The following is a 26,969-nucleotide window of genomic DNA, read 5'->3' as shown; positions in this document are numbered from 1 at the left end:
TGGAGAAATTATCTCACATCTTGGCCTCTGAAGAAGGTCCTCTCCAAGCTAAGGTTTTCTTGACAAAAAAAAAAAATATATATATATATATATATATATATATATATATATATACACGCATACATATATATATATGAACCGCAGCAGCATGCTGGTGGATCCATAGTGTCAATTACCTTTGTATAAAGAAACAACTTCTGAAAAAAAAAAGACCTCTGATTACAGAGCCCATACTCTTAACAAGGATATATATATATATATATATATATATATATATATATACACATATATATATATATGTGTGTGTGTATGCGTGTACATACATATATATATATATATATATATATATATATATATATATATAGAATACCTCTATGGGCCAGAGCCAGGCTCTGTGTTAGTACTTTGATATGTGTCCCTATTTCATCTTCATGACAACTTTGCGAAGTACAGTTTATTGTCCCCAGTTTACAGCCACAGAATCAAGACTGTGATTACATGAAGTTGCATAGCTCTGTAGTGGCATAGCTGGCCTTCTTGGCTCCAGGCCTAGGGCTCCTCCCACCTGCTGTTCTGCCTCTCAAAGAACAACTAGAAGAGGGCATTATCAGTGGCTGCCAATGGCTAATTGCCGCTCTGCATTTCCTTCCTGTCACTGTGTGTAGTGCTCTTGGTTTACAGTGTTTGTGTGTCTGTGTCTGCCCTTTGGGAGCTCCCAGATTGTGTGCTTGCCTGTCCCCAGGCCTGTGTTGTTTCTCCCCACAGTGACCACCATGCCCCACCCAAGACTTCTGGTGAGAAGGGCCAGGGTGAACCGCAGCAGCATGCTGGTGGATCCATAGTGTCAATTACCTTTGTATAAAGAAACAACCTCTGAAAAAAAAAAAGACTTCTGACTACAGAGCCCATACTCTTAACAAGGACATTCTACCAGTTTGTAAGCTAAGAGCATAAACTGATTTACTCCTGGATGCAGGACTTTCCAGTGGGGGACATTAAAATACATCTAAGACCACCACCTTATTTTCAAGCTTATAGTACAATTAGGGTACATATGACAAATAATTAAAAGGCTAAAAATATGTTTACAGTGTACAGGTAGCATGAATGAACATATTTTCAACTATATAAGCCCTGAGAAGAGCTATAAAGAAAAACTGATCAGAGCAAGAGGATTAAGTTGACAAGCATGTGCTAACAGTCTGAGCTATTTAAAAATGGGATAAACTTCTCAGGAAACAGTAAATTCCCACAGAGATTCTATGGATAAACACTTCATAGACCAAATTGGGTTGTTTTAAATGGTATCCAAAGTTCCTCCAATCCTGAGATTCTCTGATTTAGTCTAATTATTTTGAATAACCACTAATTTCCAAGTACTGGAATAAACTCCTCTCACAAAGAGAAGTAATACATACCTTCAAGGAGCCTACAGTCCACTGGTGCAAATAGCATAAACTGAGAAATGCAGAATGAAGTGTAATAATGCATGAGAGCAATGAAGATATACACCTAACTCAAACTGGGAAGGGGAATTATAAAGGAAAATTGAACATTTCTTAGAGGTGATACCTAAACTAACTCTTGAAAGTAGAGTAGAAATTAGCCAGGTATTCCAGTTATCTACTGCAATGCAACAAACTATTTCTAAAACTTAAAACAACAAATACTTTATCATATATTGTAATGTTAGTTCTTACTTAGCAGCTGAGCTTATAAATCAGCTCAGCTGCTAAGTAAGATGCAAGACAATTTTACTCACATACTTGGCATGCTGGAGGGGATATTTGAAGGCTGTCTCAGCTAGAATCCTCCCTCTCTCCATGAAGTCTTGGGGCTTCTCCATAAGATCTCTCCAGTGGAGTAGGTAGATTCTTACAAGGTGTCTCAGGCTCCAATAAGAGTGCCCCAAGAGATCAACGTGTAGACTGTAAGGCTTTTTATAACTTACCCTATGAAGTCAGGCAGTAGTACTTCCATCATGATTTATTGGTTACACATGGGTCATCTTGGGAGGGGACACATTAGTGTGTAAATACTGGGAAAGTGTGGTTTATTGGAGGCCATTATGGAGACTGGTAACCACACCAGGCTAAGAGGTTTGAGAGATTGGGAGGGTACAATTTTCAGCTAGAAGGACTATCATACACAAAGGCAACATGGCATAGAAGAATAAAGCCTGAGAAACACAAGGTAATTGCTGTCACCAGCGCAGCCTTACAGAAGTTGAGGAGAAAATCCAGGCGGCATCCAGAGATCTTCTTTCCTGCTGCCAGCTCTGGCATTCTGGGTCCCATGTAGATGAACCTATAACCAGAAAGTAGGACTCGTTGCAACCGCCTGTTAAAATGTGGTGAGCTACTATGAAGTTCTAGGTGTGCAGACATGACTCAGTCAAAGATATTAAACAAGCATATCAGAAAATGATACTGAAGTGGCTTGCAGATAAAAATCCTGAGAATTAGTAAAAGTTGAGAGAAAATTGAAACAAGTAGCTGAGGAATATGAGGCGCTATCACATACTAAAAAAACAGGGTATCAGTGACAAATATGGCAAAGAAAGATTAAAGGGTGGAGGTGAAAATTATTTTGACAGTTACTTGAGTTTGGCTTCACATTCTGTAACTCAGATGATGCCTTCAGGCAATTTTCGGGTGTAAGAAACCCATTTTCATTCATCTTCATTGAAGACCCATTTGAGGGATTTTCTGGAATCAAAGGAGTTCTCCAAGGAAGCAGAAGCTGAGGGTCAGTTTTCTCTGCCTTAGGTAGATTTCCATATTTTGGAGAGGAATTTTCTTCTTTTGTTATAGAATTTACTTCCTTTTCCCTAGGTCACAGGAGCCTCACTTCATTCTCTTCCATGTCATTCAAAGGTAGTAGGATTGGCAATTTCAAATCTATATCAACTTTTACTAAAATTGTTAGTGGCTGAAAAATCACTATCAAGAGAATCATTGAGAATGATCAAGAAAAAGTAGGAGCTGAAGAAAAGGACCAGTTAAAATCCTTAATGATAAATGGTAAGCAGCAGCTGGTAAGCTTTGGTAATTCAATGCATACATTTAAGAGAAACGTAAACTATAATAAGCTCCATTTGAGGATTAACAGAAACATATTTTTAAAGATTTTGAAGGAACTCAACTTGAAGTATAACTATATCTAATCTAAAGTATTCATAAACAACTCCTGGGAGCATCTATTTGTCATAGACTTAAGTTCACTGTTGGGACCATATAATAAGACCATTTTCTTTGTCTTTAAAAGTGTAAATTTCTGTATGCACTTTGATTTTTTTATTAAATGTAATCCAAGGTGGTCATGATTCTTTTGTACACCAACACCTGCTTTTCCATTATGTTTGAAACATGGACCAAGTAATGTCACTCTGCTATGAAGTTAACATTACTGGGATAAATCCTCCACAAAAATTATATCGATTTTTTCATTATTTAGTAGTGAAAGATATGGATGCATTAATAGCAATACATTTCTAGTTTAATACAAATTGAGGATGTTGTCTACTTATGTATGAATGCTGTCAACTTAGTAAACTTTGACAAATGTTTATATATGTATGTTAATCTTAGGTTTAAAAAAGTAAAGCTGGTAAACTGGGTCTTTGTCGTTTTCTTCTAAAAACTAAATATGAATGTGTTTGTTATGTCGGGAGCCATTATGAGACACTGAAGAAGTCAGGTAACTGATAGCCATGAAGCAGCTGCTGAGACCACTTAAACAATGGTTCTAGGAAGCAGGGTGTGGAGTTAAACGTTACTGACCCTGGAGGGGAGGTTTGCCTCCTAAAGAAATCCTCTTGAGATAGCGGAATGTTTTACAGCCCAGAAAAGGATGTTTGTACCCTGAGGGAAGGATATATAGGAACTTATGTAAATGTCAGCATTCTTATGGCAATGTACATTGTGCTTTGCTATTGTATCCAAAAACTTATATAAAGGCTGTGCTAAATAAACTCGAGGCTGCAGCAGTGAGACTGTATGCCCTCCTGAAGCGCTTTCCTGTCTTCTTTTTTCTGAGGCTTCATCCCCCCTCTTTCAGGTACTGATCAACTTTAGCCGGCTGGCTCCAGCAGTACATTAAAAAAAAATCCTGAGAAACACCAAATCAGGGAACAGTATAATATAATGGTTATGGGTGCAGGCTCTAGAGTCAGACTCTGGAACCAGTTATTCCTCAGTGTGGATTTTATGTCCTAGAACTGAGCTGTCCAAGGTTATTAATTAAATTAAATTAAATTAAATTAAATTAAATTAAATTAGTTAAATTAAATTAAAATTTAAGTTCCACAGTCTCACCTTAATCATTCTAGTCACTTTCAAATACTCAATAGCCACATGTGGCTGATGGTTACCATATTAGACAATGCAGAAAATTTCTATCATTATAGAAAGTTCTATTGGACAGCAGTGTGCTAGAAGCTCTTTTAATAGACTACTTTTTAACTAACTTGATACACTAACTCATTGCCATTTCAAAACATATCAACCAATGCCCAAGAAATCATGAAATTTGTGAGTAAACACAAATTTCTTCACCCGCCAGTCTAACTCTTTGTGTATGAAAAATCAGTTGTGTTTCTTCCTAAACCTATATATTCCAGTTTACTTATATTGTGATTATGTAACTTAGTTAAATTTGTCAACAGATAAAATATGTATGGGAAAAGTTTTCTATGAAAATTAAATTGAATGCCTTATTAAGAATCAATAAAAACAAGTTAAACTTTATTTGTTATAGAATTTAGCATAAGATAGAGAATTATAAGATATTAGAAATAAAAACATCTTGAATTCTATACTCAGCTCACCTTAAGAGAGTACTCAAGAACTTACTCCACATTAAAGAACCTAAAACTGAAAAGTCTTAGGCAATACAATTATGAGTGTAATTTATAAAAGAAAGATAAAACTGGACTCCAATAAATAAAATCATTTATTGAAAGATGGATAAACATACATAATATCCTAAGTTAATATAAATATATTTATAGAGACAATTAGATATTGCATGCTTTCTAATGGAAGCAGACAACACCACATATAAAGTCCTGAAAAAAAAAAACCTCTAGATCTAATCAAGTCTCTAATTCCAATTGCCATTTCATAGAAAATACAGAGAACAAAGAAATTTGTTAAACTACACCATGAAATGCAGTCAGCAAACCCATACTGTGGAAGACTCTACAAGACAAACAACCTAGTTTCTTTAAAACATTCCAAAGAGAAAGTAGAGAGATGGAGGGGTAACTGATAGAGTAAAAGAGATTTAAAAGACAGAGCGACTAATCAAATATATAGAGCTTATTTAGTTCCTAATTTATATATCATGTATGAAATATCTAACACTTATGAGACAACTGGAAATTTATACAATGATAGTCTATATGATGTTATTAAGGAAATTAATGTTATAGGTGAAATAATTGTGTTGTTATTATGTTACCCAAAAGAGTCCTGTTTTCTAGAGATACATACCAAGATATTCGCATATTAAATCATTTGATGACTGGGACTTGCTTAAATATACAATGGGATGGGGTAGTAGATTGAGATATTGATGAAGCATGATGGATTGATTATTATTGGGGCTGGGAATTTGGTACATAGGTATTTATTATATTGTTCTATTTTCTGCACATTCTAAATTCTCCATAACACATTTTTTTAAAAGAAATAAATATACCTATCATTTTTCTCACCAATATTTTCTGTTAAGAGATAAAGTTTAATAGTGTCAGATGAGGACAATGAAAACAAAGTAATATAATAAAAGATTTAAAAAGTTCTAATATTTTCAAAAATGCCCCCTTTAATATCAAATCAATTTAAAAAATTATGTTGCTGCTTCAAACATAGATTAAAGTCACTACCGTTGGCCTACTGGGTATTCAGCACTGATTCACAGGTTTTCCACTAACTAATTGCATTAGCCTTGGACAAAGTAATTAATGTTTATAAACCTTGATTTCTTCATCTGCAAAGTGGTATTAAAATAAAAGTACCTACATCATAAGGCCATTGTGAAGATTCAATACCATAATCCAATGTAACCTGTTTAACTTGTTTGCAGCAGAGCCCATATTGGAAACTAATAAGGGAATGCACTAAGGAAATTGTGAATGAGGACAATATGGAAAATTGAAGGTCATACCACTGAATTTGGATTGGCTATATTACATGAACTTTAAACATTCTAAGCACTTGAGTAAGAGAAAATGATGTTTGAAAATTGATTGACTTACTTTCTATTTGGATGGGCCTGAAAGGATGGAAATAGAAGGTAGAGAAATCATTTAGTTGTTGCAATTTTTGCATGAAGACCTACACTTATGTAGTGGCTATAGAAACAAAAAATGGAGGACATCCAGACATTACTGTAAATAGGTACTAATGTTCCAGATAGCAAGGTGCCCATTTGACTCCTGACTACTGATTATTGGGGAGCACCATCTTCAAACTACTCATCTCAGATGGGTAGAAACACAGAGGAAAAGAAATGGAAAGAAAGGTGAAGGAAAAAGCAGATATCAGTCTCAGGTCTTTAAGACTTGCCTATTTACTCATTTTATTCAATGCTAACACTAAGATTGTCGGAAGCTTAGTGTAGAACTGGATAAATGTGTAACGCATCAACTGAGGTTTAATAAGACTTGATTACTTAAGATGGAGGGAAGGTTCAGAAAAATGCCTAATGTAGTTTCTTGTTGATCCTGAATAATTTTTTCTTTTGCCACTCTCAGATTCCTCCCTTGCCAGTAAATCCCAACTGTGAATTAAATAGGTAATTGCTCACAAAGGGAACTACAAGAAAATCTGAAATTCACTTACAACTTTTATTGTTAGTCAAGAAAATAGATTGTTTTCCTCAGGGAAGCAGCATTCTTTATAAAACTATAATTTCTTTGTTGTGGTGCGATCAAATCCAAGACCCACGGAGCCAACTGAGATGAATTGTGAGCCTTTATTAGCCAGCTGGCCACTGACTCTCTACCATGCAGGGTTAGAGGAGATCAGCCTCAAGATCCCAGAAGAGGCAGTTTATATAGCAGAAGCTGGCCACCAGCACATCCCTAAGCAGATCACCACACCCTGGTTAACAGTTGTCCATTAGCATATCCTTGATCAGATTACCATACCCTGGTTAACAGAATCAGAAGTAAATCCTTAATGCTGGCTTACTGGAAAATTGTCCGCCCATAATATCTTAAGCATACTTCCTGACCAGAGCAGACAGGGGTGCATTTAAGACTCATTCCTTCTTAACACCAATCATCTCCAATGTTATTTTTTCACTTTAAAACCAAGTAATACTTTAGCTTTTCTTAGACAAGAGCACCGGTCTTGTAAAGTTTAATTGGCAACTTAAAAGTTTTCCTCAGGAACTTTATCACTGCTTCCCCTGGTCAGCTAATTAAAATGAAGCTCAAGAAAGACAAGCTTTCCACATTTGGGCTCCCAAGAGAAGACAACCAGAGACCAGGTGTTCTGTCCCTGCCAAGCTTCCTGACTTCAGGGGATTGGAGCCGATTAGTTATATTTGTGCTACTCGTATACCTATTTTCAACAGAAAGTCTAGTAATCCTGAAAGCATCATGGGTCTTGATTTTATCAAACTGATTTCGAGTAAAATAAAGTCTGGAAACATTAAGTACTCTTACATGACACAGAGAAAGATTGAACTACACAACAGAAAAAGAATGTTTGATTTTGTTGAAAGGACTAGAACCTTTAAAACAAAAGATTTAGAACTTATAAAAGGTCTCCTCTCAAATGCGTTTTTTATTTAATCACTTTCTTGGCTGTGTACATTTACAATATATTCAAGTGTAAACCAGGTTACCAAGACAATGAACACATTCGCAATTCATAGACTGTCATATCCATGAAAAAATAAAAAAAAAACTCCTTTGCCAATAATAAAAAGGAACAGTCTTTGCATCATTCTGAATTCCGTAAGGAAGAATTCTTAGAGTTTGCTTTCTGATGTCCTGAAAACAAACAAACAAACAATAACACCTTATTAATTTAGACCACTGCGAAACTTACCATCTCTTCATTACTTTAGTTTTACAAATTCTGTCCCCAAGTAGGGTTTTCTTTTTAAGAATTAAATACAGAACCCTGCTATGTGAACATACTAACACCAGATGGCAGTTGTATGCCACAGCTCCCAAGGTTTGCACCATAGGGCGTAAACTGAGACTTGTTTGATTGAGATAAGAGATATTCTTTTGCATCTTGTTCATATCAAAAGCATATTATAAACTCAAATAATAACTAAATCCTAAACTATTATTTTATACCAAATGTCAAACAACTGAATACCAGGATGCATTTCTATTCACCATTTCTAAAAGTTAGCATACAACATACCTTGTCCCAACCATATATATAGCAGTATTTGGTTAGAATGCTAATCTTCATATTTATTATCACTTGCAGTAAATGCTCTTCCTGATTTTTATATCTTCAATTTAATTTTGTTTTTCACCCTCCCATTGGCTTAGTTGAGCATGATATAGCTAGCCACCCTGCCTAGCTATCCCAATTAATTAAAGAAAAGGTATTTCTTGTGGTCTCTTCTTCTCCCTGCAGCTTCCTGGTTCTCTCATTTGTTCTCCCTTGCTTCCTCTTCACTTAGGAAATATAATTTGCCCTCCACAATTCCTAGAAGATTTCTCTTCATGTTTGCCCCTGATTTTTTTAATTAGTTTTATTTTTGTTGTTGAGAAGATTTACTCTACTCTATTGCTGGAGCCTAATGCAGCTTAGGAAAGATGGCGATTAAAAATATTCCCAAACAACCCAATTCAAAAATAGGCAAAGATTTTGAAAAGATATTTTTCCAATGAAAATATACCAATGGCCAATGAGCACCTGAAAAGATGTTCAATATCATTTAGTCATTAGAGAAATGCAAATTAAAATCACAGCGATATCCACTTCACATGCATTAGTATGACTATAATTTAAAAAATGAAAAAAAAGTTTTGGCAAGGACGTGGAGAAATTGGAACTCTCGTGCATTGCTGGTGGTGTTATGGGTGGACAATTTTCCAGTAAGCCAGTATTAAATATTTACTTGCAATTCTGTTAACCAGGGTAATCTGATCAAGGATATGCTAAGGGCCAACTGTTGACCAGGGTGTGGTGATCTGCTCAGGGATGTGCTGGTGGCTATATAAACTGCCTCTTCTGGGAGCTCGGGGCTGATCTCCCCTAACCCTGCATGGTAGAGAGTCAGTGGCCAGCTGGCTAATAAAGGCTCACAATTCATCTCAATTGGCTCCGTGGGTCTTCGATTTGACCGCACCACAACAGTGGGAATATAAAAGAGTACGAGTACTATAGAAAATAGTTTTCTGATAAACAACTACTACATGGATGAATCTTGAAGACACTATGCTAAGTAAAACAAGCCAGACACAAAAATACAAATACTGTATGATCCAACTTATATAAGGTACCTAGAGTAGTCAAATTAATAAAGACAGCAAGTACAATGGTGGTTTCTAAGGGCTGGGAGGAGGAAGAATAGGGTGTTACTGTTTAATTGGTGTAGAGTTTCAGTTTATGGAGATGAAAAATTCAGAAATAGATGGTGGTGATTGTTGTACAGCAATGTGAATGTACATAATGCCACAGAACTGTACACTTAAAAATGGTTACAATGGTAATCATTGTATTTATGTTATAATGGTAAATTTTATGTAATGTTTACCAAAATAAAATAAAACCTTTTAAAAATGTGTCCATAGGTTGTTTGCTGATAATCAGAGCCTAAATAAAAATTATTTCAATTGAAAAGATTATATTCCATCAAGCAGGAAATTCTGAGTAAAAGAAAAACAAACGAAAATATTTTCTAGCTGTGTCATAACCCATTCATTAAGAAATTGTGATAATTCAACTCAAGTTAGCCCAATGTTGACATTTAAGTGTCTAGCAAACCATTTCTTCTCATCAATGTAAACAAAAGGCAGAATTAATCAAGTTAAGGGAAAAAGCAATTTAAAAGTTCTTTAGTACATTTATGGTCTACATAGAAATGAATGTTACTAAGTATAAGTTATTGCCCTAGAGTTGAACTTTCCACAAACACAAGTATTTGTGTAACTGCATAAATGTTCACTTCTTTAAAATGACTTTATCTCTTCTCTTTCTCCTTGTTTCAGACTGGCCTCAGGCTCACTAGCTTCTTTTCTTTCCTTATCTTTCTGCATACTGCAAGGCCAATCCCTTAATCATTAAGCCCTTAGGTCAGCATAAAACAGTCTTAGGAACAAAGCCTCAGGTCTGTTGACCACAGCAACAGAGTTTCGGTCAAACCGAAGATAACATCTTGCAGCTCCACACCAATGAAAGCAGAAGCACCCTACCAGCATCCCCTTGAAACCAGACAGAATGACACCATGACTGACTGACATCAGGACCTGATGATACCCTATCCCCAACCAATCAGTAGAGCCCAGGACCCCAATTCCCTTAGCTATTAATGAGTTTTCCCTTATATAACCTATTCTCTAGAGGCCATTGGGGAAGCAGGCTTTTGAGCCATAGCTCACCTGTGTCTTTGGGACTTGCAACTCTCTAATAAACCTTACTTTTTTTGTTGCAAAACCTGCATGAATCTCTTCTTTGGGTTAAACACCCATAGGCAGAGGGACGCTGCCGCCCTTTTTTGTCCCAATAATGGTTGCTCACTCTGTAATATAACTTTGTTTATCCTGCTTGCTGTTGTCATTTATCTGAAACATTTTCATTTTGTTGTTTCTCTGGCATGCTAGAATATCTTTTACCTCTCTTAAAAATCCTCTAACCATCCTGTAGCCAAAGTATCTTCTTCCTTTGTTTCAACTTCTCCAGCCCATTTCCCAGGCAGAGGAAAGAACTTAGATTATTTCTGCATCAGTAGTATTATATTAATATTGCCTACCATTGACTGGGCACCTGGTTTGTGAGACAACTGTGCTAGTGCTCTTGCTATGTTTTTCTAATTCTAAAAACCTTGAGAGATAGGCACTAGTATCTCTGTTTTAGAGATTGGGAAACTGAGTTAATGGCAGTTATGTGTTTTGATTAAGGCTGCCCAGCTATTAAGTGGTTCAGTCAGGTTTCAAACAGAAGTCTTTCCTTATTAAAGCCTGCGTGTAGCCTTTCTGATACTGTGCTATCTTTAAAACACTGGCTTGATACAATCAGACAAAGTATATGAGGTTTTGTATTTGTCTTGGAGGAACAGAAAGATGCGTTTCTTCTAAAAGAATGTATAATTTGAGCTTTTCTTTTCAAGTGGCCTTGCTTTTATTCTGATTTAGTGCAGTTTGACTGAAAGCCTCATAGCTCAAAGGTCCCTCTACATCTGTAATCTTTAGTTCTCAGGTTAATGTTAGCATGTCTCAGAGGACAACCTTCTTCCTGATGACCTCGGCAGGAAAAGAAGTTAACCCCCTCATTAACTCAGTCTATACACACCAAAAACACTAGAAAACCTCAGTTTTTGCTTCAAATATCTCTTTAGGTAAATCCCTGGTGCCCGGCCAAAGCAGTTTACAGGGTAAAGCAAAAGTCTTCTGTGGATGCAAAGAAGAAAAGTTTCTAGGAAACCAGAGATCTCACAAGTTACCTTCAGTCCTGCTGTCCATAAACAAGCAAAGGAATCAAGAACAGATAAGGAACAAGCAGATAAGGGAATTTCCAGTATGGTCTAACTAAAACAAACTAACAAAAAAGAAATAAGATGCCTACAGGAAAAAAAAAACAACCTTTGGATATCCAAAGGGCTAGCCTTTGTGGCAATCATGAAGGAGGATGAAGGAGGTTGTCTGTTTTTTTTTCTTTCATTCCCTTTGCATTCACCTCTCTTCCCATCATGCTACTCCTCCACCCCAAGTAGTCTCAGACCTAATATATACCTTTTGAAATAATACATGTCCAAGACTCCTAACATGGGGCTGCCTCTTCTCTGACACCTCCTTAAACATATTTCATGTTCCATAGCATCCTCCCTACCCAAGTTAAAACTTGCTCCTTTCACTTATTCTCATTTAGAAGTTCTAATTAAACTCACCTGAGCAAGTTACTTAGCAAAGATGTTGATGGCTGAAAACAATTTAATACATTGCCCCTACCAGATTACACTTTTGAATTTTGATAGGGGCTTTCAAAACCTTAGAGCTTCCTTTTGCCCTAAATTGTTTCTTCCCTTTCTTCTACTTGTAAAATTATATATTCCATCATTGGTGTTTTTATAACCCTTCCAAGAACAGCAATGAGAAATTATTGACTGTACTAGATAAAGGACTAATGGACAGTAGAGATGCATCTTCTCTAATTAATACACATTAATGAAGCATTGATTATAAGGCTGGTACTCCATAACTTAAAGGGGCTTACAATTTAGCCAGGGAGATAAAATTAACACAGATGAAAAAGTAAAAATATAACCAAAGTATAATGGCCTTCCTGAATTTGATTATCCGAAACACCAACAAACTCCAGTAACACTATCTGGCAGAGCTAGATGGTCCAGGGTACATTATGAAAACAAGCCCTGAGCCACAGCATATACACCCACCAAATGCTGTGTGCGCTAGATCATTCTAGTGGTGAAGGTGCAGGTTCCAGGGAATATATGGGTGAAACACTGTTTGGTAAAAACCTCCAGAAAACTGTCTTCCATAATTTATTTGTGAACACATTAGAAATAGAATTGATGGCTTTTAAATTACTTTTGTGTCTAATATCCAGATGGTAAGTTCAGCAACTACACAAAATAATTTTCCTTAGATTGAAGCTCTGAACTCATGATTTGGGAAATGAATTTTCAAAAAGATGTTTAAAAAGCACTATTTAGAGCAGTGGTTCTCAATGAGAGGCAAAAGGAGTTCGAAGTTGTTTAGGAATGGGGCATTTACAAAAAAATATTTATTATGGTTTTCTTTACCTTGTTACCAAACTCATAGGGTTCATTTTGCCAACATGTATTAAAGCCAAAGAGACATGGACAGAAAGGAGTTTGCACTTAAAAAAGTAGAGGTTTATTCAGTATGGAGTTTCCTCAAAAAACTAAGAATTGTTCTACCGTGTGATCCAGCAATCCCTCTACTGGGTATTTGCCCCAAAGACTTGAAAACCCATATCCGAAAAGATATTTGCACACCGATGTTCATAGCAGCATTATTCACAGTGACCAAGACATGGAAGCAACTGAAGTGTCCTACAAAAAATGATTGGCTAAAGAAGCAGTGGTACATATATACAATGGAATATTATTCAGCCATAGGTGTTGTAACTGCCAGCCCCCGATAAACACATGGACCACCAGAAATTAGTGTTATAGGAAACACACTGTTTATTCAGCCAGCTGGGTCTGCCAGGGGTAGGCAGACCCCAAATTAAGCAGCCCCAAAATGTAGAGATACAGGGTTTTTAAGCCCCAATCCCCATTCTTCATCCCGTTTGAACACACAAGTCTATTTTTCTTCTTTTTACTGTCAACCCACAGGTCGGTTGTGCAAGCGGGGGGTATAGAAGCAGAAAGCTTATTGTTAGAGTGTTATGTTCCCATGGGTGATAGCCAAACAATAATTTTCCAGCCAACACATAAGAAGAGATGAAATATTGCCATTTGTGGCAACATGGATGGACCTCGAGATAATCATGTTAAGCAAAATAAGCCAGAGAGAAGAAGTTGAAAATCACATGATATCACTTATATATGGGATACTGTAGTGGCTAAAAAAATGACTCTTACTGAAAATTATTGTTTAACTATCACTATGGGCACGTAGGCCTTTAATTATAGGAACACAATATTCTAAACAAGCTTTCTGCTTCTGTAACCCTGCTTACGCACCTGACCTGTGAAGTTGACAGGTAGTGAATAGAAGAAAAATAGACCTTTGTGTTCAGACAAAATGAAGAATGGAGTTTGGGGCTTAAAAACCCTGTACCTCTACATTTTAGAGCTGCTTAATTTGGGGTCTGTGTACCCCTGGCAGACCCAGCTGGCTGAATAAAGAGTGTTTCCTATAACTCATTGAGTTCTGGTGGTCCATGTGTCTTTTGGGGGCTGGCAGCTACAATATAAAACTAAAAGCAACAAACAGGACAGAGACTCATGGACGTGGACATGGACATGGTTACCAGAGGGTAGGGGGTGGAGGAAGAGAGGGAGGTAGACAGGGTAAAGGGGGTCAAATATATGGGGGTAGGGGGAGGGTGAAGTGGGTAAAGGAGATCAAGTACATGGTAGCTGAAGGAAACTGAACTTTGGGTAGTAAACACACAATAGAAATGCAGATGCTAAATTATAATGTACACTTGAAAATTATATAATTGTATTAACCAACATTACCCCAATAAACTTAATTAAAAAAAATAAAGTAGAGGTTTATTTAAGGAAATGGCACCAAGGCCAGAGACACAAGTTAGCTAGCACTCAAAGATCTGGTTCCCCAATGGCTTCTAGGGGATAGGTTATATAGGGGAAAACTCATTAGTAGCTAAGGGAATTGGGGTCCTGGGCTCTACTGTTTGGTCGGGGATAGGGTATCATCAGGTCCTGATGTCAGTCAGTCATGGCGTCATTCTGTCTGGTTTCAAGGGGATGCTGGTAGGGTGCTTCTGCTTTCATTGGTGTGGAGCTGCAAGATGTTATCTTCGGTTTGACCGAAACTCTGTTGCTGTGGTCAACAGACCTGAGGCTTTGTTCCTAAGACTGTTTTATGCTGACCTAAGGGCTTAATGATTAAGGGATTGGCCTTGCAGTATGCAGAAAGATAAGGAAAGAAAAGAAGCTAGTGAGCCTGAGGCCAGTCTGAAACAAGGAGAAAGAGAAGAGATAAAGTCATTTTAAAGAAGTGAAAATGTACATGGTTACAACTCCTTCAAACTATGGGCATAGAAGGAACAGCTCCATGCATCCTCCTAAATATGGAAATGGTAGTAAAATTATTCTAACTATCTGTTTTCAAATGACTTGAATTTATGTCAAATTCAAGTCAAATATTATTTCCATAACATTTTCCTCTTTTGTATGCTTTACAGTACTAAGTATAATGCCATTCACATAGAAGAAATTCAACACATGCTTTACCATTGATTGTTTTGTTTTGGGAGAGATCTCAACCTTTTAGAAAAATTTCTAGTATAAACTGAAATTTCCCTAACTCCAAGCTGTGTATCAGAAGACTGTCTCTGAACTATGTCAGGCTAATGTAAACCACCAGTTGCTACTGATGAAGACACTAATCGGAAAGGAGGGGATACAGTTGGAGTAGGTCTGGCTACAAGAGAAAAGGGAATGGGAAAACAAAAATACAGGCGGGGTAACAAACTTCCCACCCTACTCCCACCAGCTCCATACCCTTACCACCATGAAGAGATTTAAGGTGTGACCAGGGAAATTTATAGGATTATAAGTATGTTTTATACGGGGTACATACTTTGAGTGTCTCTGATATAGTCCAAAATCAAAGATATGTTGTTTTTAGTAAGTTGTAGAAAACTTTCCCATTAAGGCCTTTCTCTGATCATTCTATTTAACTCCACTCATTTCACCCCAAACACCCCCACACCCTGTACCATTTCCCTGTTATATTTTAGTCCACAGCACTTAGCAACATATACTTTACTATATATATGTACTTATTTCTTTGGTTTATTATCTGTTTGCCCTACTAAGGTGTAAGTTATATGAGGACAAAGGTCATATTTGTCCAATTTACCACTGTTAATCATAATTTTCCAAAATATGGCAAAATCTTGAGTCTCATATGAAAATAAAAATAAATGAATGTTAAAGATTTTATTTAACTCCCTAATGTGGAAAATGGTAAAGTATTACAGCTAATTGAAAAGAGAATACAAAGAACAGACACATTTATAAATCTGGAATATTGAAAAGAATGAGGCAAACCTGGTTTTTCCACATGAAGAAAAGTTGTCCCTTGCCTGAGGGAGTTAAATTTGCTTGTCTATAGAGAAACATTACTGTGTATAGACAATAATTATTTCACATTTCTATCAGTTATCTGCAATCTACAGAGTTCCAAAAAAGCAGAATTATATAACTCAGACATGTGCTATAGACGATGCATAATTTTCTACTGGAACACAGAATTCTTCCTACACCACAGCAGGGCCTGTTAGAGTGGCTGGCAAATAGTCGAAACTTTAGAAGGCACAACAAGAACAAATGTTACTGACATGAACCTAATTCTACAAATCAGGAGCTTGGTCATTATCCTTAATTGCCCTCTAACACTGTCCTCCTCTGCATATCCAATCAGTCACTTTATCTTGTCATTTCCACCATCTGAAAATATTTCTTTATTTTCTGTGTGGACAAAAAAAAGAAGGGGAGGGCGGTTCTCTGGAAAGTAACCTCATAGGGTAATCTGATCATAAATTCCTAACTGGACAGGTCATGGCAGGTAATCACACCCCAGGCATATAACTTACTTAGTAAAAAGTTTGTCTTTGTCTTAAGTAAGCCCTATCCATTGTTTCTGGGCATTTAGGTTAGCAGACTTTTGAAATACCATAAGTAAAATCCTTCAAAACATGTATTAACCCTCAAGAGAGCACATAATCTTGTTAACGGTCATATAATCCAATCCCCACCTTGCTTTCCCCCACCTTCTTGTACTCTTCCTTGTGTTTCCTCCTTAATTTCAAATGCATAAAAGAAGCTGCAAAAATTATTCTCTGGAGCATCTGAGATCTTATTCCTTGGCATACGTCATAAGTTTGGCTCAAATAAACTCATAAAAATTCTCTATAGTTTTGGATGTTTCTTACATCAATATCTGCATTAAAAAAAATTCTGTACTGATACGTAAATCTTTCATCATGTCCTTTCCATGCTTAAAACTCATTACCCTAAGAATAAATTCGAGAGCAATTTTAAACCTAAGGCCCTTTTCTACTGAGTATGTCTAACAAAGAAGGGCACAAAAAGGTCATAAATGAATCGCCAACTTACTACAGTTGCTGGCACATAATGAATGCTCAGTGACTATTTGATGAATGAATTACTTAATTCACAGAATTATTCAAAGCAGTTCCCATATAACTCATCTCCCCCCTCAATTTTTTTCTGATTATAATTTTATTTATTCTATAAATACATCTTCTTTCGCCTCTTCCATTTGAACTCATACTTCCTTTAATAAAAAAAGCAAGAAAATAATACTATAAAAAGTTTTACCCTGAATCTAAGGGACTAGAGTATTATTATTACAGTTAGCATTTCCAGTCTGATAGTCTTGCCTAATTACATGATTCACTCTCAGGCCCAAGAGAGTCTCTAGATGATACTGCCAAAGCTCAGATTGTTGAAATGAAAATTAAAAGCCAATATAATTGTTCTGTAGATGGAGAAATTGTTTCTAAGTTAACTGGAGCTGACTGCAATAGATGGTCTCTTGACTTCACTATGACTGATGTTATTCGGTATTTTATTCTCCTTGAAGGGAGATAGAAATCTAAAGAAACCTTCCGAATCAAAGGCTAAGGTGCAGCTTAGTTCTTTGTCTATGATTTTTGTTAGGATAGGCTCCTTATAATTACCATGCCTAAGAACACACCAGGAGAACAAAATGTCAATTCAAAATTTGCTTCTCAGATTCCCATTACTATGAATTATTACAGTAAAATGCAGTGATTTATATTTAGCAAAATAATTTTTTTAAGAAATTACAGAAAGCACTGTAGTAGGACACTTTCTAAATACTGAGCGTGAGTGTAAGGCTGACCTTAGAAAAACTGTGAGGCAAATCAAGTTTGCTCTGGTATCTTCCAGCCTTCTTTGTTACTTTATTCCCAATGACACTTCTTCTCATACTTCCTCACTAGATAACCAGGGTCTCTCATGTGGTAGGTCTCTCATGAGGTTTACCCTCTTGGACACTGTCCTATCCTTGATCTTCAGTCTATTCTTATCCCTTTTAAACTGACCTGTTATGCACCTTTTAGTGAATTTTCATGTTAGGAAATATCTAATAAACTCTATTGATAAGGTGTAACTCAATTATTAGATTACATAATTCTCTTATCAAGAAGAGTTGTATTTTACCATTCTTTAAATCAAGCATGAGTAACAAAAGTAAAAGTTCAGGCATCATTGACTGTATGCAATTTGAGGCGAAGGATCTAGAATTTTTCCCAGTGTTCCTTCAAATGTATGAAATAGGTCTACTCATTGAAACAGCCTACAATTAACTACATCTATACTATACTTGTTGTGAAATTGTCTTGTTCTTTTAGAATTCAAATGAAGGGGGAAAATTCTGTTAGTTGAAGGTTTAGGTTACTTTGATTCATGTCAACCAAGATTTTACTCTAATGGAGTTTACATAAAGTGATGACTTTCAGTTTTGAAAAAAAAATTGACTAATCAATTAGCCTGTAACTACATCTTCTTTCACCTTTTAATGACCTGTTTAAATGGATCACACTAATTGAACTAAATTGTGTTGTTTACAAGAGCAGCTGATCGTGAAAATAATGTGTCCTACATCCTTCTATCAAAGTAGAGAATGCAGCCCATTTTTACTTATTGCTTAAAATTGGCTTACACAAACTCCATTTTGAATGTATGTTAATTGTTCACTTCATTTCATATTGTGCTGGCTGGAAAATTACTGCTTGGCTATGTCTATGGGAACATAGGCTGTCACCTATAGGAGCCTAACATTCTAAACAGCTTTCAGCTTCTATAACCCTGCTGATGCACCTGACCTGTGAGTTGACAGGCAGTGAATAGAAAAAAGATAGCCCTTTGTGCTTAGACAAAATGAAGAATGGGATTTTGGGCTTAAAAACCCTGTACCTCTACATTTGGAGCTGCTTAATTTGGGGTCTGTGTACCCCTGGCAGACCCAGCTGGCTGAATAAAGAGTGTTTCCTGTAACTCACTGAGTTCTGGTGATCCGTGTGTCTTTTGGGGGCTGGCAGCTACAACAATATCTGTATGCCCTTTTATATATCACAAAGTAAGCTGCTTTCAAGTGGAAAATTAGCATAATAAACAAAAAAGTGACAGAGTAAAGTCTTTTTAATCTTGATCACTCCAAAATTTTAATTTTGATTTCTGAGAGAAAAATGAATCTTTGTACTAATGAAATAATATTTTGGCAACCATAAGTTTGAGGATATAAACTAATTGCTTAAGGTGTGCTATCAGAATATTTTTGAAAGTGGAGGAAGATGGTAGGTACATCCTTTCTGAGGTTCTAATTGTAAACACTTGAACTATGCCAAAATACCATTTCAAAGGTGTTATTTTGGCCAGAAATATAATGAGTCAACAAATTAAAAATTTAGAATACTAAGGTCTCATCACTATAGCTTAATAATTTTTAACCGTCTATTGTTTCTCTTAAAATGTTGTTTGCCCTTCCAAGCCATACCCCAACCTCATCCACAAGATACTATGAAAATACAGAAATATATCTTGTATATAAGCCAGTAAATATTTATTATCAACCTAGTCTGTTCCCAAGATTTTGCTAGATACTATGAGCAATAGATATAAACCATTTCCTAGTTTAAAAAAAAACTGAAATTTATTTAAAGAGGCAAGATAAATACATGAAGAAATAAACCTCAGTGTAAAATAAAAGGGTAACAGGAGGTCAGAGAAGGGCAATAAGGGAAGGAAGGCTTCAGAGAAGAGATGGGAACCTTTGTTGGACCTTAAAGGAAGGCCAATTATTGATAGGTAGAAAGGAGTAAGAAGTCATTGTAAAACAAGAGAATAGCATAAGCAAAAGGCTGAGAACAAAATTAGCATGGAATGTATTTGAATGGAGAGGAGAAAAACAATGAGCCTGACATACCTTTAATGGTTATATTGTCCACAGTGAGAAAGAAGGCTGCATGAGTAATACATTTCAACTCATACATGAGATAATTTGCTCCTCAAGAACAGGAACCATGTTTATTACATATGTCTGCATACTTTTTTAACACCTACTATAGTGAAATATATGCAATAGATGTTGAATAAAACCTGATTGAATAAATTAATCTGAAAAATATGAAAGCAGATACTAGAAAACTAGGCCTAAGAAAAAACACCTGGGGTTATGACACAATGAAAAAGAAACAGAGTAAGATTGCCACCTTTGGAAATTTCCCTAGTAATTCACACTAAAAAGAGGTTTGTAAATATTTTGCTAATGAGAAGGTACAGGATCTGCCTAACGAGTTTCTGCTTGCTTTTACCCACATGATTTATTCTTCTGCCCAATTAACTTTCTTAACCTGGGACTAGTACCTACCCCTACACATTCCATAGCAAAGCTTAAAAATCTGGTATATACTGCATTCATTGGTATGTAAATGTTAGGGCAATAACATTCTCAAAACGTCTTACAGATTTAGTAGTTCTGAGAGATGTTAAAACGTGTTCCTTAAAAAATGTGCCACATAAATAAGTTTGGGAACCACTGCCTATTTTATCACCAGCTTGACAATTTACAATGAATATTTATTCATATATTAAAATGTTCTGAAATGACCTATAGTAATCTGTTTTAAATTGTTTATATTGTTTAATGCAATTCACAAACTTATATTACCACAGAAATATTTTAATGGACTATTCATTAAACATCATTCTGTAGAAGACTAGTAACCCAATTTGTGAAAACAGATATTGATAACACCAGAAGAGTTGCTGGAAAAAATGACCACATCCACTTTAAACTAGCAGCTGCCTGTGCCATACTGTCATCTTCAGGAATGTGCCATCTAGAAAAGGGTCAATTCTTAATTTTTTGAGCAACCTTCATATTGTTGTCCATAGTAGCTGTACCAATTTGCAGTCCCACCAGCAATTTATGAGGGTTCCTTTTTCTCCACATTCTCTCTAGCATTTATTACTTGTCCTGTTGATTATAGCTATTCTAACAGGTGTGAGATGGTACTCATTGTGATTTTGATTTGCATTTCCCTAATAGCTAGATCGATTGAGCATCTTTTCATATATTTGTTGGCCATTTGTATGTCCTCTAGAAAGAAGTGTCTGTCCAGGTCGTCTGTCCATTTTTTGATTGGATAGTTAGTGTTTTGTTGTTGTTGTTGTTGTTGTTATTGAGTTGTATAAGTCTACCATATGATCCAGCAACCCCTCTACTGGGTATTTACCCCAAAGACTTGAAAACCTATATCCAAAAAAATATTTGCACACCAATATTTATAGCAGCATTATTCACAGTGGCCAGGACATGGAAGCAACCAAAGTGTCCTATGATAGATGATTGGCTAAAAAAGCTGTGGTACATATATACAGTGAGATGTTACTCAGCCATAAGAAGAGATGAAATACTGCCATTTGCAACAACATGGATGGACCTCGAGATAATCATGCTAAGTGAAATAAGCCAGAGACAAAAAGTTGACAATCACATGATATCACTTATATGTGGAATATAAACCTAAAAGCAACAAATGAACAGGACAAACAAACAGAAACTCATGGTCATGGATGATAGACTAGTGGTTACCAGAACTTAGGGGGGGAGGTGGAAAAGGGGCGGTATATGGGGTAAAGTGGGTCAAATGTGTGGTGACAGAAAGAAATCTAACTATAGGAGGTGAATACACAGTGTAAACATATATGTGCCTTGCCATTAAAGTGTACAGCTGAAACTAATTGGATTTTGTTAACCAATGTCACCACAAAAATTAATTGATAAAAAATAAAAAATAAAAATGGAAAATAAAGAAAAAAAAGAAAAGGGTCATGACTCCCCACCTCCACATATTGTAGTTGTCAATCAGGCAGTCTTTTTATTGTCTGCCTAATTGTGAAATAATCTAGAAATCCTTAAGAATAAAATAGTTAAAGCAATCTGTAATAGTTATAAACCTAGTTTCTCATGTAACAATATATAGCATGATTGTTAATAATTTTTATTTTCAATTATAGTTGGCATATAATATTATATTAGTTTCAGGTGTACAACATAGTGATTAGACATTTACATAATATAATTCTTAAATTGGGGTTCCCAGGGAGAATTTTAGTTTTGAGTGTTTGATTATGGTCTCATGAACATAGGTACTAAATGAGTGGAATATAATTTATATATATATATATATATATATATATATATATATATATATATATATATATATTAAAGCTCTTGGGCACTAACACGAAAACCTGAAAATTGAAAATTATTATAAGATAGTACTTTGTAATGTATCACTTTGTTTTGTTCTTATTTTATATAATCCCAGTCTCTAACCTTAAAGAATTTTGGGCACTATCTTTCTTTGCAAGAGTTTTGAATGGGATTGATCAGATTACCTTGGTATGTTAACCAGGATAATTAATCATTTTTATAGCATTGCTTTCCATTGGAAAATGCATTTGGCACTGCATGAGAAGCAGTATGGTGTGATAATAAGGTCTCTATGATAATGTCTTTGGAAATAGGCATACCTGGGTCCAAACTCTGGGTTGTTTCATGTGTAACATGTAAGGAAGGTACTGTTACTTTAACCACATAGTAGAGAAATTTATAGCCAGTAGGCTCAAGAATTAGAATTCTCTTTTGAGGTAGTCTGCATCCAAAGCTCATTGCCTTTTTCCACAGCTCTGCATTCCAAAGCACTGTTCTGAAGGTGGCCAGAATTACTGATAGTAATAGAGAAACTATTACAAAAGTGAGGACTGTGCATGTAAACAATACAACTTTGTACATTCTTTTGCTATAGATCAGAGCCAGGGGCCTCTACTGAGTCAAAAACTCAGCAACTTGTTTCACTCTGAGAGTGAGCAGGCAGATAACGTGATACATACCAACAAGGACAACTGAGCAGGAAGTAAAGAGAAAAAGTTAAATGAAGGTTATTCCTCTATATTTTCACTTTTTAAGAATGTTTCAGAATTTTTATTTTAAAATAAAGAGAACAACACAATTTTTAGAAGTAATTGTAACATTTAAACAAATTATAGAAAGTAGGTAGAGAAACCTTCCTTCATTCTCAATTCCAGTACTTGTAAATTTTAACCTCAGAGTTAACTACAGTTAAGAGATTGGTACATATGTTTCAAGACCTCTTCCTGTGTTTCCACAGATAATACTTAAGTGTAGAAAAAATGTTCCTTTGATCTTTGTTTAAAATCATGATTATGCTTAAAAATTTTAAATCATATTATTGTGCAAGCTACTTTTCTAATATTAAGTTATTTACTAAAAGCACATTTATATATATCAAAGTAGTGATGTTATTTTTAATGTACAAATGACAATTAAGAAGATGCTTACCTTAAAAATGAAAAAAAAATATTATAGTTTCAGAGAGCATGCTCCCAAGGTTGAGAAGGGATAGAATTGTATCTTTAGAGAAGAAAAAGGCATTCCCGTTTTCACATACGTTTACAATTTATCACATATATTCTAAATTTATAGGTTATTTTATTTTAAAATTTTAAACTAAATATAGTAAATTTCACTTTTTTGATGTGCATACCTATAAATTATGACAAATACAGATAGTTGTATAACCACCACCACAATCAAGATACTGACAGTTTCATCACCTCAAAAATGCAGAGTATTCTGGCTTGGCCGTTATTTTTTTTAAGCACTTTAAAGACATCATTCCACTGTCTTCTGTCTTCCACAGTTTGTGATGAAAAATTCAGTTATTCAAATCATCGTTTTCCCCATATGTAATATATTTTTTTTCTCTGGTGTTTTCAAGAATTTTTCCTGTTTTTGGTTCTAAGTATTTTGATTATGATGTATCTGACCATGATTTATATTCATTCTGTTTGGGGTTTTCTGAGCTTCTTGAATCTGTAAATTTATATCTTTTCTCAAATTTGGTACAGTTTCAGCCAATCTATATCTCGCCTCCTTTTTGGGACTTCAATGACATTAACTTTGTTTTGAAAACGCTAATAATGTTATTTTAAAATGATTAAAACAATTAGTCATAGAGCTGGTAAGATATTGTATTAGCTTTATTGAGATATAATTCATATATCATACAATTCACTCACTTATAATATACAATTCAAATATTAAAATGTTTAATACTGTCCCACACAGGTCCCTGAAGATACATTGTTTTTCCTTTTTTTTCTCCCTGTTCTTCAGGCAAGATAATTTGTATTGCTCTACTGACTTGTTTCTCTGTCATCTCCTTCTTCAATAGATGTTTTAATTTTAATAATTATATTTTTCTGTTCTAAATTTTCAGTTATTCTTTTATATAGCTTGTATTTCTTAGCTGAGAACTTATATCTCTCTATTCATTTTAAGTGTCCATCTTTACCACATGGAGCATGTATAAAATAGCTTCTTTAGAGTCTGATAATTTCAATATCTGCATTATCTCAGGTTTAGCATCTTTTATTGTCTCCTTAAAGGATTTATGCTGGACATTGTGAATGTTATATTTGTACTTCAGATCCTGTTAAAAGTCTCTGGTGAATGATGAGCTTGTTTGTTTGTTTGTTTGTTTGTTTGTTTTTATTGGTTCACTAGTTGGTTGGCTGGTTGGTTGGTTAGTTGGTTGATTGGTTGGTTGGTTGGTTGGTTTAGCCGGCGATCAATTCATTTAGGTTCAGAATGCAAGTTCTTAGTTGCCTTCTATGAGCAGTGGTTCCAGTATCAGCTCAGTTTTCTAAATCACTGCTATGTTGTTTGGGTCTACTCCACATATGCACCACTAAGGACTTTGGGTCTTGAACAGCAGTTTATATTGCATTTCAGTTTTCAAAGCCTTTTCTGTGCTTTTTGTGTCTGTTCTCTGAATCACAGCTTAGAACTTGTATCAGTTTAAACCCAGAATTAGGGAACCTCCTTCTTCAGTCTTTTACTATCTGAAACTTCCCCATAGTTTCCAACTCCAAAAGGCCTCTTTCCTTGGTTCCTCTAGCTAGAATACAAGGGTTTCTCTCGTAGTTTTAAACTCATGTACTGTTCTGGAGTTCTGTGCAACTGGGGCCAAAATTAGAGCAAAGCAAGTAAAAGAGAGAGAGAGAGAGAGAGACAATAATTTGGATTCCACACACATACTTTGTTCCACCAAAGCTCTTTTCCTTGGTTCCTCTAAAAAAATATATGGGAATTTCTTGCCTCACGGTTTTAGGTGAGTGCCACATCAACGTAGTACTACAGCTTTATAATAACTATTTATGATCTCAGGCAAGGCCCAGAAAGAAAAGAAGATAAACGTTTCCCTTAGATTTTCCAGACCATTTTGTCAGTACCCTAGCTAGAACAAAGGCATTACTCAAAGAGTTTTTGCTGTCTACACCCAATGCTCTGTTCTGAAACATTCACCACCCTTGGGTCAAAGCCAAACAAAACAAAAACAAATAGTAAATTCTTCACTTTACTGATCGTTCTTCAAGTGTTTGCTTCTCTCCTCAATCTACCTTTTTTTTTACGGAGTCTTAAATTAGTTATGTTTTGTGTTCTGTCCATAGTTTTTAACCATAATTAATGGGGCAAATAGCCTATAGTGGACTTACTCTGTCTTGTCCAGCACCATAAGGCCCAGGCAGTATCTTTTGATTGAGGAAAAGACAAATAAAGGGAAATCACTCATATAAGATCTATCTCACTACCATTTTCTTATGTGTCACCTTCCCAAGGATATAAAATCATCAAATAAAATAATGAGCAATTATGTAGATAAAAACAAAATAAATCAGGAGAATCAATATTAATATCAAAATAGAATTCAAGGAAAAATGAGCATTATTTGATACAAAGAATAAGTTGTTTTAATTAAAATGTATAATTTACAATGAGAATATAACAGTAATAAATCATTACAAAATAAAATAGTATCTCTACCACTGAATGTACGTATAAGCAAAATATTTATAAATTCAAAGAGAAAATGAGATAATTATAATTGTAGTGAGAGGTTGATGTATCATATCACTCAATCTTTGATAGACAAAAGTAGAAAAAACAATATTGGAGAAAATTTGAAAATATAACATGCATTTAAATTAGTAGGTATATATCTAACAAAATATTTTAAAAAGAAAATACATATTCTTTTCCAAGGCTCACGAGCATCTCCAAAAACTGATTATACTCTAGACTATCATATCTAACAAACTTTTTCTCTAAAGGGCAAGAGAGTAAATATTTTAGGCTTCATGGTTCTTATGGTCTGTCACAAGTATACAACTCTGCCATCGTACTGTGAAAGCAAACACGAACAATACGGAAACCAGTGGGCATGGCTCTGTTCCAATGAGACTTTATTTACAAAAATAGGTGGTGCGCCAGATTTGACTCTTAGGCTATAGTATGCTAACCCTTGATCTAAACTAATCAAAGGAACTAAAATCTCTGAAGATTGCTCCAGCAGTAGGCTGCAAGATAGGTCAAATAACAGAAATGAGTCTTAAATCAAGTGCAAATTCAAATATTGTCATGTGTCTTGACAGACGAAGAGTAAAGCAGGCTGATACAAGAAGAGGCAGTGGTATTTTGTTATTGATCAATGAGAAAGGTAAGAGCAGAAGAGTCATAGCATTACTAGGAAAATTATGTTACACCTGACTCTCAATCTAAGATATTCAGTGTGAGTTGAAAAATGTATTCCAGGCAAAATGAAAGCTAACTTCAGTAAAATTCACTAATCCTTAAGATTTACTAAAGTAACTAATTACATTTATATTGATGCAGATTTGTTTTGATGGAAAGCCACTGGATTAAGAGTGAATTTAATTGGAGTTTCTGTCACTAATTAGCTACATGTCCTTAGGTAAGCCATTGAGTCTCTTTTGACTTCAGTTTCTTCTACAGATAAAAAGGGACTTGTAGTGAATAATCACTCATATGTCTTACAGTTTAAAATTTTACTCTATCATTTTAAGATTTATTAACACTTGTCAGTGTTTAATGATCTATTTAGCTATTTTATGAATTACTTATCTTCTTTTAAAGG

General features: G+C 35.3%; 1 pseudogene; it reads left to right on the top strand.

Annotated features, from left to right (window-relative positions):
- The first annotated feature begins 2,347 nt into the window (after nucleotides 1-2,347).
- LOC107509879 overlaps nucleotides 2,348-26,969 on the top strand; it is a 138,173-nt pseudogene continuing 113,551 nt past the window's right edge.

Source organism: Rousettus aegyptiacus, unplaced genomic scaffold, assembly GCF_014176215.1.
Source record: "Rousettus aegyptiacus isolate mRouAeg1 unplaced genomic scaffold, mRouAeg1.p scaffold_m13_p_9, whole genome shotgun sequence".
NCBI lineage: Eukaryota > Metazoa > Chordata > Mammalia > Chiroptera > Pteropodidae > Rousettus > Rousettus aegyptiacus.
The sequence above is the reverse complement of the archived record's forward strand: the minus strand, read 5'-3'. Positions and strand labels throughout refer to the sequence as shown.